Raw genomic sequence first — 17,930 nt, 5'->3', positions numbered from 1 at the left:
AGACTATTTGCAAAACTCGAAAAATGCGTTTTTCATACCATAGAAGTTGAGTTTCTCTGATTCATCCTGACACCTCAAGGAGTCCGAATGGACTCGCGAAAGGTGGACGCCATCCTGAAATGGCCATCTCCTAGCTCGGTGAAGGGAGTTCAGAGCATGCTCGGCTTTGCCAATTTCTATCGACGATTCATCCCGGAATTTTCCCGAACAGTCCAACCCATCACAGCTCTCCTAAAGAAAAACAAACGCTTCGAATGGTCTCTTGAGGCCGAACAAGCCTTTCAGGACCTGAAAACCAAATTCACCTCTGCACCTGTATTGAAGCACCCGCACCCAGATCTCCCGTACATTGTGGAAACCGACGCATCCAGTTCGGCCATGGGAGCTGTCCTGTCGCAAAGAGACCCAAAAACTAACCAACTACACCCAGTGGCCTTTTGGTCCAGAAAATTTTCTCCTCCTGAAATCAACTATGCAATTACCGATAAAGAGTTACTGGCCATCAAATCTGCTTTCAAGGCTTGGCGTCACTACCTTCTGGGGGCAAGACACACCATCACCGTAATTACGGACCACAGAAACGTACAGTATTTAAAGACGGCCAAAGCTCAATCTTCACGACAACTCCGATGGGCTCTATTCTTTGCGGAATTTGATTTTGTAATTACTTATCGCCCTGGCTGCAAGAATGGAAAAGCGGACGCCTTATCCCGGATTGGCATGGAAGAACCTAATTCGAGCTTAGAACCTGTGCCCATCATACCTGAGCAAAGAATCTTAGGCTTAACTTCATTGCAAACTATTGAGGACATCCAAACGCAAGTAAAACAACTTCTAGACTCTTCAACTTACGGGAATGGAGTCAAAAGGGTCCTCATTACACCGTTAAGGATGACTTACCCTACTTCCAGGAGCGGTTGTTTCTGCCAAGTAAAGAATTGCAAGAACTTGTTATTGCCCATCATCATGAATCTTTAATGGAAGGACACCCTGGTATCGCTAAAACGGAGGAAAAAAATCAAACGCCACTTCTGGTGGCCTTCTTGGAGAAAAGACATAAAGTCTTTTGTTCTGTCTTGCGGAATTTGCGCCCAAAACAAAGCTCAAAAGAAAAGGCCAGCCGGCCTACTTCAACCCTTGGATATTCCACCGGCACCATGGCACACCCTGTCAATGGACTTTATAACCAACCTGCCTCCTTGTGCTGGTTACAACACAATCCTTGTAATTGTGGACCTATTCTCCAAAATGGCTCACTTTATCCCTTTAAAAGGTTTGACTTCAGCTTCCACCTTGGCCAAGGAATTCCTGGAGAATATAGTTCGCATACATGGTTTCCCTTCCGTATTAGTCTCGGATCGTGGAAGTCAATTTATCTCCCATTTTTGGAAGAAGTGTTGCCGATTAGCACAAATAGATGTGCGGTTATCCACCAGCCACCACCCCCAGACCGACGGACAAACCGAGAGAACCAATCAGACTCTCGAGCAATATCTTCGGTGCATGTTACACCAATCTGAGTTGAATTGGAAAGACATTCTTTGGATCGCAGAATATGCATACAACAACTCAGTGCATTCTGGAACCGGACAAACCCCTTTTTATACTTTGTATGGTCACCATCCTCGGACCTCTGACCTAGATCCACCTCTGATCCTGGAAATGCCCCAGTAAATCATCTGCATTCCACAATAACCCGAGCCTTCAAAGAAGCTGCAAGTCATTTACAGCAAGCCAAGAAAAAGTATAAAGAAAACGCTGATTTGCACCGAAGTAAAACTCCTCCTTACCAAGTAGGAGACCAGGTATGGCTAGCAACTAAACATTTACCCCTCAAGGGCCCGCGAACCTTCAATCCCAGATTCATAGGACTTCATCCCATCAAGGCTATAATCAACCCAGTGGCCTTTAAACTGGATCTACCGTCCAACATGCGTATTCATCCAGTTTTTCATGCATCACTTTTGAAGCCAGTACAACCAGGAACCCGATTGTCCAAGCCTCCGGATCCAGTTCAAATTGAAGGGGAATTAGAATTCAAAGTTAAAGACATTTTAGACTCCAAGGTGGTAAAATCGAAACTCTTCTATCTTGTTGACTGGAAGGGATATGGACCTCAGGAGAGATCGTGGGAGCCAAGTAACCATGTCCACGCACCTCGATTAGTACAAAGGTTTCACCGGAGATTTCCGAACAAGCCAAAACCCCCGGAGGAAAGAACCTTGGGAGGGGTCTTGAGGGGGGGTACTGTCATGATGCCTACCTCCAAGGAGCCAGGTCCGACCCAGCAACCCCAGAGGCAGGCATCATTTCCCCCAGGGGAGTCCCAGCGGGCCCAAGCTTGGGCCCTTTGGACGCAGTCCTGGCGCCGTAGGCGCCAGGCTCATGTTGGACCCCTGTCCTGGCGCTTTAGGTGCCAGGCTCATAAAGCTAGACATGTGTTCAAGTGTTTTAATGTGCACTTACCTGATGCAGACCATGCTGCTACATCCAGGCCCTCTTGAGGCCTGAATGGAACTACTTTACCTGTGGGACTACTTTCCACCCGGGTGTGGTCGGTGAAGGATACATACCTGATCGGTGGAAGGATACACACTTGGAACTTCTTCCAAAGCTATTTAAACCACACCCGATCAGCAACTCACGCTTCGCGTTGTTCTGCTCCTCGCAGCTGGACGCTCACCGTGTCAGCTCCTGCATCTGGACCTCAGCCACGCCTGTCAGTATCCTGGGTCACCTGCAAAGGGAGACAAAAGACCTTACCTGCTAAATCAGCACTACGGAGACATCACACCGACGATCCTGAAAAGGAAGACATCATTTTTAAAAGCATTTCGCTACGATCGCTGCAGCGCTGCATTTCACTCACCTATCCTGGACGCCTCCATCTTCAGCAGCGATCATCCGGATCCACAGCCACTTCCCAGAGCCTAGAGAGAAAAAGACAAGAACAAGGTGAGAGAAGGAAAGGAATAGGAAAAGCTCAGTTTCCTTCTAAGACTTACCTGTTGGGTCATTCCCATTTCAGTTCGGGTCTTGCCGCTTCCAGACATTTTCCAGACCCCGGCCCCTATGGGGAAAAAAGACAAAGACATTGAATGAGTGAATGCAAAGACATTACCCGAGCGCTCATCCAGAACTTACCTGTCATTTACTGGAACTGCACGTTTCACTTCGGGTCGGCGCCATATCTCCGGCATTCCGAACCCCGGCCCCTAAGGGGAAAAAGACATAAGCATTAGTGCTTGCTGCAACAAGACAATGAACATTATTATTAAGCTTGGACTTTTGAACTTGCAGCAGAACTTTTGCAGCGCCTTACCTGAATAGTCAAGCTTACCTGAACTCCCATCAATCCTCAATCAGGTGAAGTAACTGGGTTTCAACGCACCCCTGCATCAGAAGCAGGATGGAGAGCTCACCCTTCCTGACCCTAAGGTGAGACTTCACGGGGAAATCGTGGAAGGGTATCGTGGAGGGTTGGAAGAGAGTGGAGGCTTGAGCATAACTCAGTCAGTAGGTAATACTCCCTTTTCACGCACAGGGGAATATTCCTGCGAGCAAGAGAAGCCAGAGTAGAGGGGCCTTTCCTGTCCATCTTCAGAGTCCTGCGCTTCACCATTGAAGAAGCATCAGCACTCGAAGCCAGGCCTGCGCCTCCGTGGGAATCAGGTGAGCGTTACAGGATACAACGGTGACCAGACTGCATGAGTGAATCTACACATCGTCACAGACATGTGTCATGCATCCATGGCGTTTCAAAGTCACACACACGCTTCTCAAACACACAGACATGCACACCATACATGTACATGAGAGCAGCACCCATCTCTCACCCCCCACCCATGTCCAAGAACAGGGACTGGTATGCATTAATGTGTGCATTCTGCATGCAGCTCCCCATGTCTCATTGGAACACATGCACCATCCATGTGGCTCACGGATTACTGGTCTCACATGCATTACCATGATGTCCCGGCGCACCCACATCCATACATGGCCTATGTTACACATACAGGCAAGTAGCTGACTACCTGCACATTGCTACATGCCCTGTTTCACACAGCAATGCATGGCCTCTTACCGCTCAACTCCAGACGGGTCTTCCTCCGAAGGATCTGGGCGTGGAGTGCTGGGCTTAGGCGTTCCAGGACCCTCATCTGAATGTTGCTCACCCCTCTGCATCCTCTGCCGTCACGAGGCGCTGGGCCTTGTTGAGGGTCCTGGACCTGAGGTCCTCCCAGTGCTTCTGGACGTGCTTGATGTTGCGAGTTGCCACCCCCTCCGCAGGCAACCACGATGTCCTCCCAGATCCTCTCCCGTCCTTCCTTGTCGGCGCGCGATGGTGTGAAGAGGGCATCATAATGCCCCAGGGCATGCTCCACCAGGACACCAACTTCCTTCTCACTGAAGCTGGTGGCCCTCTGCCTCTCTGGCTGGGGGTCGCCAGTGGTCTTGGATGGTGTTTGCCCCGACATGGCGACCCCGAGGCAGGCGTGGGTGGGCAGCTGGGTCCTGGGGCTGGGTTGTGGAGCGATGGTATCCCAGTCGGGAGTCTTCTGTTCCAACAGGGGTGGACACAGCAACTGGACCCCTGCAGATGGCTGATGTGCAGGCACCAAATAGCAGGGCACGTGGGCAGCAGGCAGGCAGCGGCAGATGGCAGGTGGGAGCGTGCTCGGGGCTCTTGGGGGCAGGAAAATGGCCTTTTGGGCAGGAGCGTGGTCTTCCGTCTGTTTTCGCATGGCCAGCTTGATACAGAGTGATTTGGCACGTGAAAAAAGTGCACGTCAGCGTGTAATTCGAGGAAAGGCCCTCAGCGCGTAAGCGTGTCTGTGACGTAGCACGCACAGGCTTTTCCCTCAACACGGGTGCATAGTTGATCAGCACGTGAAAAAACAACACGTCCATGTGTGAATGCGTGTAATTCCAGGAAAGGGCCTAAGCGCGTAAGTGATGTGACGCATGTGGGCGTTTCCCTCAGCACGGGTTAAAGGTGAGCGGGGCCAGCAGTTCGCTGTACGTGCCTTTCATGGAGACCGACGTGTGTGTTGCTACTTCGTGTTGTTTCGCGCGCCATCACAACTTCACAGCGGATCAAGGACGTATCTCTTCTTTTGGGGGGGGGTATTGGCTACGCGTGTTTTTAATCATGGCGCTAGTCTGACGGTGAGTCGCGCACGCTATTTTTCCCACTGCGGGTGCCCCTGTGTATCGCATACCCGTTTTTGAGGTCATAGTAGCCTGCGTGTCCCACGCATACACGTTTTTCGTGTTCCTGGGTGCCACCGCGTACTGCGGGAGGTTAATTCCACGCACGTAGGCTGCAGGGGTTGCGTGCATGTGTTTACTGCAGTTTTGGGGTGCCTGAGCGTTGCGTGACCCTTCACTTCATCAGTGGGGTAACATACAGCCTTGCAGGTGCAGGGGTGCTGTTAACATCTTGCCTCCCACCCTCTTCACCCCAATTGCCCAGGACAATTGTGGTGTACACCTCTCATTAGCACTTCTCCACCTGTGCCGGCACTACTCCATCTGTGCCATGGTTGGGAGGCCACCAAAGGTGAGGGGCACCTCAGCTGGGCGTACTCCTCGTGGCGGGCGTGGTCAGGGACGTGGCCGGGGTTACCAGGGAGTAGGGGGACTCCAGGGTGTCCAGGGTGGCCGCAGAGGGGGAAGAGGCAGGGGTGTGCCACTTGGGAACGATGTTGTGCCATGTGTCGGTGCAGTCATGCCACCACACCACCCCCTGTGGTTCCGGGAGATGCATCAGCTTCTGGGAGGAGGAAGACCTCACTCTGCACGAGTCACTCGTTGCGGAGTTCATACCACCTGAATCGGTCGAAGGAGTGGGAGAGATGCCAGACTTTGATGCCCAGTCCAGTGAGTGTTGCTGCGTGTTTGTCGAGGACATGTGTGTTTTACTTGTGTGATGTGCTGTGCATGACTGCCACTACATGTCATGTGTACATGGTTCTGATGTGCAAGTAATGCAATGCTTCACTGATGCATGGCTGCTCTGCAGGATGGTGGACATGTGGAGCAGACGGGGACTGTCCGCATCACCACTATTGCACCCTACTCACATGCTGGTCACCAGGATGCCCCTCCGGTCCATGTTCCAGCTCACTGGCCCTTCTGCATGTAGCCTGGGGTGACCTTCCTCTCAGCCCTGGGACTATGTCATAGCATGACTGACCTGCATGTGTCCTCTGCCTGCATGTGGATACTCCACGTAGGCATGCTCCCTTGCCCCTCCCCCTCTGCACCCCAATTTCACCTTTTCACCGGTCTGCATCAATTTTGCCGTAAAGTACTTGCCTGTTCATGCGTCCTGTGTACATGCTAACTTCCACCAGCCAACCTGCCAGACATATGCTGTGTGGTATTTGTATTTTGTTTATTTATAAAGCGCTACCATCCCAGGGGCAACTGTGTGCATAACTTACAGCCAAAAGCTCTTAAACAATCCAGTTACAGACAAAATGCAGTTACACAGAAATCCAGTTACAACAGAGTATGCAGAACACAATAATGAGGGTATAGCCGCGGCCGCGGTCATACTGCTGGGATGTGAAGGGGCGACTAGCTGTCGAGGTCGTGCAGCCAAAGTTTAGCTTTACTTTTGAAAAGGTGGAAGGACGGTTCAGATCTAATAGAGGTTGGGAGTGTGTTCCAGAGCTTAGCCGCCTGGACAGGAAAGCTGGAGCCCCCTGAGTTCTGAAGCCTGAATCTAAGAATCGACATAGTGTTGGCTTGGGCCGATCTTAGTGGCCTAGAGGAGGTATGTGGAAGGAATCTATTGGAAAGGTAAGCTGGTGCAAGGTGAGCTCTGGCTTTGTGTGTGAGGGCAAGCATTTTAAGGGCGATTCTATGTTTGATAGAAAGCCAGTTAAGGTTGCATCTTGTATCGGAGATGTGTGACTTCCTTGGGATGTTAAGTGCGGCTCTAATAGCGTTATTTTGCGTTACTTGTAATTTATTCAAGTTTCTCAGACTGGTCCCTAGAAAGAGTGAGTTACAGTAGTCGATTTTGGACATGACTAACGTTCTGGCAAGAATAATGCAATTGGGTGTTGTCAGGAAAGGCCTACAGGCGATGATAAGCTTGCAAGTGTAAGCGGATGCTGCAACCACCGTGTTAGTTTGTCTGTTGAAGGATAGAGTGTCATCAAGGTAAATACCCAATGTTTTGGTATTGTTGGAGGCTGTAATGGTGTTGCCGTCAATAATAAAGGATTTAAATGAAGGTTCTAATTTGTTCAGTGTAGTGCTGGGATCAAGTATTGGTATCTCTCATCGTTTAAGCACAGTCCATGGTGTGCCATCCAGGATTGGATTACTGAGTAAATTCCTTTATGGACTTTGGAGTCCTCAAAGTGATTACCTGAGATTGGGATTAGTATCTGGGTGTCGTCGGCATAGTTTGTATATGAGACACCCATGTAATCCAGAATATCAAATAATGGCTTAGTAAAGACATTATAAAGTGTCGGGGACACACAAGATCCTTGAGGAACCCCACAGTTTAGAGGAGATGGGTCAGCTGAGGCTGAAGATGAAAAAACTCTCATGGTTCTGTTAGCAAGGAAAGACTTGATCCATGAGGTAGCAGAATCTGAGAGGTGTGCAGCTGATTTGAGATGTTGGCATAGTATTTGGTGATTGACGAGGTTGAATGCTGCTGATAGGTCTAGGAGTAATAGGAGTGCTAGTTTACCCTTGTTTTTTGTGTTGTGCATTTGTGTTACCAGGTCAATCAGTGCAGTTTCTGTACCATGTCTAGGGCGGAAGCCAGATTGCCTAAGGCCCAGGAGGTTGTTGGTTTCAAGATATGCTTGAATGTGTAGATAGGCGGCTCGGTCCAGAATTTGTAGTAGGAAAAGCACTGTCGTGATTGGTCTGTAATTAGAGGGGTTGCTAGGCTCAAGTGAAGGCTTTTTGAGAAGTGGGATGACCCAGGCATCTTTTAGATTGTCCGGTATGGTGCCTGATTTGAAGGAGGCATTGATAAGGCTGGTGATGAAAGGGGCAAGGTCGTGCGCTGCCGCTTTAATAATTGGTGCAGGGCAGGCGTCACCATGGCAATTGGATGGTTTTAGTTTCCTGATGATGTTTACCACTTCCCAAGTGTCTAATGGGGAGAAACAGAATGGTTGGATAGAAGGTTCCGGGCTAGTCTTATTGGCGGTGGGTATCTTGTGATCAAGGTTTGTTGGCAAGAGAAGTTTTTTTTGGTTGATTTTAGTTTGGAGCAGCAATATTTTATCTAGTAGTGCCTTCTGAATGTTAGTGCACCATGTGGAATAGGAGATACAATTATCAATAGGGGCGATAGGAGATTCAAGTTCTTTAAGTATTTTGAACAGCTCTTTTGTATTAGATTCAGCGAGAACAATACGTTCGTTGTAGCTATTTTTTTTTTGCTTGAATGATGGCTTCTTTGTAGTCAGAAGAAGCTATGGTCAGAGTGGTTTTTGGCTAGGTGTTTGGTAGTGTTTCCAACGTGTTTCTGCATTTCTTTTAATTTTACGTAGTTCTCTCAGCTGTGGTGTGTACCAGGAGTTGAGGTGGGAGCGTGGTTTGGCTTTACGCATTTTTAAAGGGGCAATGATATTTAATGCTTGCAGGATAGCCTGGTTATAGGTATCAACTAGGACTGTAGGGTCCGCAGAATTAAGTGTTTTATTGAGGATAGGAAGAATAAGGGGGAGCAATGTATCTGTGGTAATGTTTTTTTTGTTGCGAGTGAGGGTTGCTGGTGCAGAGTTCAGATTAGGACATTTTGGAGTGGCGCTGATAGTGAATGTTATTTTGTGATGATCCGACCAGATACAAGGGGTAATGCTAGACAAATTAATACTGCAGTTGAGGTCAGCAAGCCAATCTAGGGTTCTGCCTTTAATGTGAGTTGGTTCATCAATGCGGTGGGAGTAACCTAGATATGACAGCATACTTGCTAAATCAATGGCGTTAGTGTCTGTTAGGTCGTTAAAGCCAAGGTTGAAGTCTCTGAGTATCATACTTTTCGAGTTGGGTTTAGCATTGTTGGTGAGGAGTGACAGGATATCCTCGGAGAAGGTAGAGGTAGGACCAGGTGGTCGGTAGATGAGGTGTAGTATGACTGTCTGGTTGGAGGATAGAGGCAGTTTGACGGATAGTGATTCAGCCGAAGGAATCTGGAGATTATGGATTGCTCTGATGTCAAGTGAATTCTTGAAGATAATAGCAATTCCACCCCCTTTAGTTTGGCCCGTGTTTGTCACATCTGATAATAGAGTAGTTAGCTGGGATGGCTAATGACAATGCGGGGCCTGAGGCAGCGTGTAACCAAGTTTCCGTAATAGCAAGGAGGTCAAGATTTTCAATGGTTATGAAATCGGCAATCTCCAATGCGTGAGCATGGATAGATCGTGCATTGATAAGGGCGGCCTTGATCAAAGTGTCCTTGGGCGTGGTTTTAGGAATGGGTGTATGACTAGTATTGGCATTTATATTGGGCTGGGAAGTGTTCACGGCCTTAGGGGCAGGGGTTGTGTTAATCTTATTAGCTTGTTGATGAGAGATCTTTGTGCTAAATCTTGTTCTTAATCTGAGATTTCTCTTGAGAATGGTTAGTTGATTGGGTGTGGGTTTAGTAAGTTGGTTGGCATTAGTGGTGGCGATAGGGAGGGAGCGGGCCTTGCTGGTCCTCCTTATAAGAAGGTATCTACTTGCTAGGTGTGTTCTAGAACTTAGTTTACAATTTCTAGTGGCAGTTGGGCATGGTTGGTTGGGTGTAGGTTTGGCAGCGAAGTGTTGTAGCCATAAACCAGGGTCATTAAGGTATGGATTGAGTGGTGATAAGGAATCTGACGTCCCGTGTGAATGGGTAGCTGGGGAGACCCCTGTGGGGCAGGGCGTATATGCCATGGGGCATGTGCCGGATGTGAGAGAAGTGTGGTGTGGGTAGTATGCAGAGATGCTGACAGTAAGGGAGTGTCCGTGTCTGATACTGAGGTACAGTATGTGGAAAAGCATAGTCAAGATCATATACATAGTGGGTGGACCTTGCTGTGGTGTCACGGTAAAAAAGCACATATATGGTGTAGCAACGAGTAGGTACTAGCGGTTCAGTTTTACATAAGGAGATGCAATAAATATACAGGTCAAGGCAGTAATGGACGATGGTGTGCACATGTGGTCTCGCTGTGAGAATCTGCAGCAGGACTAACAATAAGGTTGTAACAGTATTAATATGGTGCCAGCATAATCATGATACAATGATCAAATACAATGGGGGAATTAACAATAAAGGCGATAGCAGACTCATGTTCTTATAGGCAGCCAGGGTACTGCACTAAAACCCTACTAGCTACCATCCTTGCAATACAGTAGTTTAGTGGTGGCGACAGCAAACGATTGTCCCTACTGACTGAGTAGCTAGTAATTAGTGGTTAAGACAGAAGTACAGCGAGTAGCAACAGATTTATGACCCATGATAGGCCTCACTATGCGATGGCAGCACAATACCTACAACGCCAGTAGTATCACACACGCAGGCTATGAAATTACTGTGGTGACAATTTTTTAACACAGGTTACATGAGTGCAAGGCATTATTGTTATTGTTAGGCACAATACGATGCGCTAGTGACAGGTAGTAAAGTATCAAACCCCGATGTACAAGGGATCATGTCATTCAAGGGCAATGTTCCGGAGCGTTGGAGCGTAACTTGCAGGTTGTGCAGGAAGATTGGGAGGTACTCTTGTGCACTAGAAAACAGTGTCAAATAGGCAATATATCGCGTATCGAAGTTATCCCCAGTGCGTCGAGGACTTACCGGATGATCGACACATGATGGCATGTGAGGCGCGGATGCACCTTGAGATGTAGAGTGTTTTGGACCCAGCCCCTAGAAGTCACTGGACAGGCACATGACAGGCGTTTGTCCTTAGACGTGGTCCTTGGAAGTGGGAACGGCTCACGCCTAACGGCTTCGGCAGGGTGAGTGTATGTTGCTGATCATCCAGTCCGGATGCAGCGGGAGTCGGCGTCGTCACAAAGGTGTTCAGGCAACCTGGAAGCAGCTCACTTCAACGGAGCGGCCATCTTGGCGTGATTTCTTGCCAAGTGGATGGTAATGGCGGCGTCCTAAATGATGCATCCTTTGTACTTGATGCAGGGTGCCTCACTTGGACTGTGCAGATGTCAGATGCTCCGCAAGGGACATGAGTGCCCATTCATGCTCCATTTGCATTCCATGCATGCCCCTATGTGTCCTTGACTGGATGATCATTGTAGTACGTGTCCAGGGTGATCTACATTGCATGGCATTTCATCAGCCTTCCGATGGCCACTGTGGCTCAGTCCTGCGTCCCACACATGTTTAGGGTGTGACAGTCTGTGTGGGTCACAGGCCTCAGCCTGTTTCATGCCCAATGACTCTGTCCAACTGGTGTAGTGTCTTCTTCACACGTGGGTGTACTAATGAGGTTTCATCATGTGTCCTGCTTACTGTCCCATCATCATCTGCTGTGTTGTCACTTGACCCAGATTATGCAATTGATGCTAGTCAACACTGTCTGTCAATACACAGGTCTATGGTCATCCTTTTGCTACCATGCAAGGCATCCCTGCATTTCCACTTAGGGGGAGGGGTGGTTTGCTTGTAGCCATGCTACCCTTTGCATGCACATTGCACGTGATGCCTGAAGTTGATCTTGCACTGCCTTCACATTTTCTGATACACATCATGAAGTACTTGCACATGTAGATAGTAACGTACAAATTTGCTGCACTGCATCAACCCACTTCTGAGCGGTATAACACCCTTCTACATGCCTAATCACAGAAGCAATGTCAAGTTGACCCAGCATGCATGGCAGATTCTCTTTTGTGTGTGACATGTCTGCTTGATGTGTTTGGTGTCTGTGTAATGTCTATGTGTGTGTGTGTTGTGTGCTTCTAACATGTGTAGTGACCTTTTTTCTCTCTACTTTTCGGTGATGACGCAATGGAGCCAGAGGATGGTGTTGTCATGCCAGGCACAGGGTTGTTATCACTACAGCAACCCGGCACAAGTGTGGGTTGTGGGGTGGTAGGCCACGAAAACCCACATGTGGTACAGACCATCTTGTCTTTGGCTGGGAATGAGTCCAGCCCTGATGACCACTCTGACATCCTTGTTGAGTTGGATATGCATCAGGTCCATATGTCAGGGGTGAGTGATTCTGATGTGGACACTCCTCTGTCCACGACACCTGCACTGAGGGGTCAGACAGTGGTGGAACCTCCACCTGTGGTGGATCGGGACGCAGGGTCACCCTCCACACCAGTCACTGATGTGCCTGGGCCATCACGTCCACGGGGGCATGTAGTCGTACAGCCGCGGGCGGTGCCAACCCAACGAGGACACCCGGTCCTTGGGTCCCGCAAGTATCAAGCCCAGCAACGCGGTGGTCGCGTGCAGCCACGGTATACTGAGTGGGAGCAAGACATGACTGCCAATTCTGAACGCCAGGGGGCAGCAATGGAGAACATCGCTGTGTGCATGGAGCCTGTGGCCCAATCCGTGCTCCCCCCCTGCTAGGCAGGTGCTTCTCCAGCAGTGGGTGGCATGGTCCACGGGCCGCTTGCTCAGGTTGGGCATGGCGGCCGCAGACAGGGCACGCCAGGCTGAAATGTTGTCTTTGCGTCAAGCAATTGCTGCTCAGGCAGAGGCACACATGGAGGCCCTGAGGGCTGAGTATGAGTCCCTCAGATCCACTCTGGGTGTCCTCTTGATGTCCCAGAGGAAGCGGTCAGAGGAGAGGTTTGAGCAGCTTGAGTGTACCATCTCGGCTGAGCTACTTGCTTGCCGGGAGGTGCATCAGTTGTCCAGCCAGGCCTTGCAGGAAGAACTCTGTGTTACCTTGCAAGAGGAAGCACGCGTATCACGGGAGGTTCTGCATGCAGACCTACGTGTCATCGCCGCACAGAACCAGGCTCACCCGTCCGGCAGACTTGCTGCCGACGAGGGGCAAGCTGCGGCTAGGCGTGATCAGGCTCCTGTGCCAAGTCGTCCTTTTCAGGAAGAGCCAGACTCGGACGACGAGGTATCTCCCACATAGGTCGGGCTGTGCAGGCGTTGAGCCCATGGAGGTTTTTATTTTCCTCAACATCATCGCATGTGGGTGTTGAGCAGCACCCTGTACCCCCCCCCCCCTCCTGGATGCCTCCCCCCTCCGGGTCGTATGTGGCCATTTTTGAATTTTCTTTCAGTTTAGTTAGTTAACTTTTAATTTGATAGTTTAATTAGGTAATGTAGGTTTTTCATAGTTAGTCTAATTAGTTAATATAGTTTAAAATTGCTTGTCTATTGTGCTTTCATGTGACAGTGTGGTGCTTTGTGGCTTTTGAAAGCATCCACTGTCTGTTCCAGCTGGTCCCTTCAAACTTGTCTCGTGTATGTGTTTGAAGCTTGGGGTCCTGACTCACATATGCCACTCCTGCTTCCCTGATCCATGGGCTCGCAAGGATGGTTCGGTGTTACAGCCCATTACACAAGGGCATATCTGTGGCATGTCTGCTGCTGTACTACTTGTGTTGACACTCCTAGTGGGGATGATGGGGGTGATATTGACCACAGTTCCTCCTTTGATAGATGGGTGGTTTCATCATTCATGTGTACATTAATTGCTATACATTGTGTAGTATGTTTCTTATCTTTACTGTACATGTGTTTGATGCAATTCATGCTGTAGTCAGTGGCTAACACACTTTGTGAAAGTCGCACTGATGGAGTGATTTCTGTTGTACGTCTCTGACACGGTCCAGTCATGACATGCCTGAGGAGACGCACACGGGGAAAATTAATCATGTGTTTTCTGCCCTTTCTGCAGGGGGATGAGCCTCCAGACCACCTTTCCCAGCAGACATGGCCCATTGGACGTCTGGAAGCTGGCCACGTTCGCTGGTGCAGACATGCGCATGTGTGCGCAGGCAGAGCCACAGGGATTGCGCTCATACATCCTAAAGAAGCTGATGTGTTTCAAGGAACTCCAGGCAAGGTGAGCAGCACAAGGGGGCCACCCTGCAGCCAACCTTCCACCAGGCAAGTTGCACATACATACTAAGTAGCACCACTGACGGTGAGCTTGGACAGATATTGGTGTTGAAGCGCACAGTACAGCTAAGATGCGTTGGTGGACTTATGGCTAGTTGATGGGAAAGTTGTCAGGGGCACATGCAGGGGCAGTGGCACATATCCTACGGTCCACCATGGTCCATTGAGGAAGTTGTAATAGCCATGTAGCGTTCCAAGACAGGGAAAGAAGCAGCTCATAGGGACAGACAGCGAGGGACAGACTTGTGTGCAGTGCATTTAATTTTCATGTTGAAATCGCCACATGCACTAACTTTATTTGGGTTATGCTGGAACACGACATGTACTGAAGTCGTAGCTTGCTAAATGCGTCTGGCTGCTTACCCAGGGAACAATGGATGTTATGGGAATATTGACACATTGGTCTTCCACTTGCCACGCACCCACCGGCGCCTGATTTACTGCATTGACTGTGTATGAACCATCACTGGGGGAATCTTACGTATGGGTACGAAGCACCACACCAGATAGTTTGTTTGTATAGTATTTTGTTACTTTGGGGCATGCATGGTGGTGTGTGTGCGTGTGTGTGTTATTGCCACGCACAGATTAGTGACTCTGGCTGTCTTTGCAGCATTGAACTGCTCATGTTACCGGACCTGAGAGTGCGCAGGCAGGAGGCCAGCACTCACCACAGAGATAAGTTTCTCTTTGACTTCCATTTGAGTAATTTGGTACTATGTGCATGATGTACACGTTTGATCTGGTTGTGTATGTGTTAATGTGATTATTATATTTTTGTACATTCCCTACTTTCCCTTGTCAATCCTACTCCCCTCTCCTGCCCCTCATTCCAGTTATCCAGTATACCAATGCCTGTCCAGACTGCATATCCCTGACCCTCCTTCCCCACCAGAGTCTTAGAGGCCTGTGTGAGTTTGACCTTGCAGGCACCCAGACCACAGTGGGGTGGTTGGTTCGTGCCACTCCTGCACCTGCACACGGGAGCTGTGACAATACACATCAGTTTGTGGTGCATCATTGTATATTATGTACCAAACATGGTACACATCCTGTTGTGACATTGTTTTACTGTGCTACCTTGGTTGTTCCATCATTGTGCTAGTACTTGTGCTTTGTGATGTACTGCTACTTCAAGTCATCTACTGGAGACTCTTCTGGTTTGTTTTGCTGCCTGCAGGCTTTTTGCTTGGCTTGTGTGTTTGCCTGCTTTGAGTTCTCTTTGATTGGGTGTTTTTGCAAGTCAAAGTGGCCTCTGAGGGTGCTGGACACTTTTTACACGCAAGGTGGAAGATGGAGACAAAGGAGAAGGGTGATCCTGTGGCCAGGTAGACTTCAAGGATGAAGGCTACATACCCCATGCGGAGTTGTTCAGTGGGTCATGGTGATGTGTGAGGGGGGGGGGGGTATTTTGTTGTTGGACAGTTGCCTTGCCCTACAGTGTGATGGGCACCCTGACATTGTAATGGTGGTATCCTATGTACATGATGTATTCTGCTGATCAATGGCTGTTCATGTGTTGTGTTTACCTTCCAGGTGTGAGGGTATAGTTGTGGTTTGACTTGCTGGGGTGTACACATGGGCAATGTTCACATGTGATGAGGACACTGATGGTCACTTGATTGCACATACATATATTGAGTGCATGTCCCTACTGACACACACACTCACACTATGATCCACAGCATGTACAATCACCCTTCCATGTCCACATGTGCACTCAGTTTGCCTTCTGGGGCTCACTGTGTCCCTGCAGCACATGATCTATGACCATTTGTGGACCCTGTACATGCGTGATTTGTTTTTTTATTTAGTTTGTCGTTTTCATGTAATGCTCAGGGTGTGCAGTGTTGATTTTGCCGTGCACAATGTGCATGTAAACAGGCATTCATTGTTATGTTCAAGCTACAACTGTTGGCATGCATTTGGGTATGACTTGCTTTGTGTGGGAGGTTGTTGGTCAGTCATTTCATCTGATTCCATGTCAGGCATCATTGTCTGACGCCACTTTGCATTTTTCATATGTCAATGTGTACATTATTGTTACTGTGTTGGTGTTTTGCTATTGCTTGTCATGTCATGTTGTGGTTTTGGCGGCTTTGGGTGACATACCAGTTATTGTCTTGGCCTGTTTTGCAGGTCTGTGTAATACACACCTTGCATGTGTACCTTTTGGTCACACAGGATTGGTTAGGTTTGAGTAGCTACGGATGCACACAATGTGGCACTTCCATGGCAACATTCTCAGGGTGGTAAGGTTGTGACAGTTGACTGTCTCTTTGTCATCATCGATTGTCACCTGGCATGTGCCAGGCCTGTGTGCACTCCACAGGGGTGGGAGTTTAGGTGAAAAATGTGGCCACAAGCTGGGTCCGGGCTGCCTCGCCACGTGCCCTATCCCCTCCCATGGGCAGCGCCTGTGCCTGTGGTTGGGGATGTGGGGGCACCACCATGTCCACCGGTACGCCCTGCCGTGTTGCAACATTGTGCAGGACACATGCTGCCACAATGATCCTGCACACTACTGGGAGTGCATAGAGTAGCTGCCCGCCAGGGCGGTCAAGGGAGCGGAAGCGTGACTTGAGCACTCCGAATGTGCGTTCCACTATGGCCCTGGTTGTAATATGGGCAGCGTTGCAGCCTATCTGGGGTGGTGTGGTGGGGTTCCGGATTGGCGTCATCATGTGGTTGCTCAGAGGGTAGGCACTGTCCCCTGGAGAGGTGATGATGGTTGTGATTATTTGGGTTTGTGTATTTGTCTGTGTGTGACATGCATGCATGTGCACGGGCATTTGTACTCAACTAGGAGCCATGTGTCGCCATGCTACCCAGCTTCCAAGGCCCGGCTCAGGGCGGCATTCTGTATATGAAACTGTCATGGGTGGAGCCAGGGTAGTTTGCATAGACAGAGGTGATGATTCCCTTGGCATCGCATACCACCTGCACATTGATGGAATGCCAGTGCTTGCGGTTTCGGTAGATGTGCTCAGTGGCCCTAGGTTGACGTAGGGCCACATGGGTGCAATCCATGGGACCGAGCACTTTGGGGAAGTGTGCCACCCTGTAAAAGTCATGGACAACGGCCTGCCTTTTTGCGGGTGTTCTGGGCATGTATATGTGCCTGCGGACTGAGGGGCGCACAGTCATGATTGCCAACACCTGGTGTAGGCAGCGTGACTGCGTGGCCTGCGAGACCCCCCCCCACTATGGCAGTAGTCCGCTGAAATGACCCAGTGGCCAAAAAATGCAGTACATTGAGCACCTTCTCCAAGGGGCTCAATGCTTGGGAGCAGAGGGTGGGGGATGTAAGATCATCTTCCCACTGTCATGATGCCTACCTCCAAGGAGCCAGGTCCGACCCAGCAACCCCAGAGGCAGGCATCATTTGCCCCAGGGGAGTGCCAGCGGGCCCAAGCTGGGGCCCTTTGGACACAGTCCTGGCGCCTTAGGCGCCAGGCTCATGTTGGACCCCTGTCCTGGTGCCTTAGGCGCCAGGCTCATAAAGTTAGACATGTGTTCAAGTGTTTTAATGTGCACTTACCTGATGCAGACCATGCTGCTACATCCAGGCCCTCTTGAGGCCTGAATGGAACTACTTTACCTGTGGGACTACTTTCCACCGGGGTGTGGTCGGGGAAGGATACATACCTGATCGGTGGAAGGATACACACTTGGAACTTCTTCCAAAGCTATTTAAACCACGCCCGATCAGCAACTCACGCTTCGCGTTGTTCTGCTCCTCGCAGCTGGACGCTCACCGTGTCAGCTCCTGCATCTGGACCTCAGCCACGCCGGTCAGTATCCTGGGTCACCTGCAAAGGGAGACAAAAGACCTTACCTGCTA

Source organism: Ambystoma mexicanum, chromosome 5p, assembly GCF_040938575.1.
Source record: "Ambystoma mexicanum isolate Mex_15411 chromosome 5p, UKY_AmexF1_1, whole genome shotgun sequence".
Classification (NCBI taxonomy): domain Eukaryota; kingdom Metazoa; phylum Chordata; class Amphibia; order Caudata; family Ambystomatidae; genus Ambystoma; species Ambystoma mexicanum.
The sequence above is the reverse complement of the archived record's forward strand: the minus strand, read 5'-3'. Positions refer to the sequence as shown.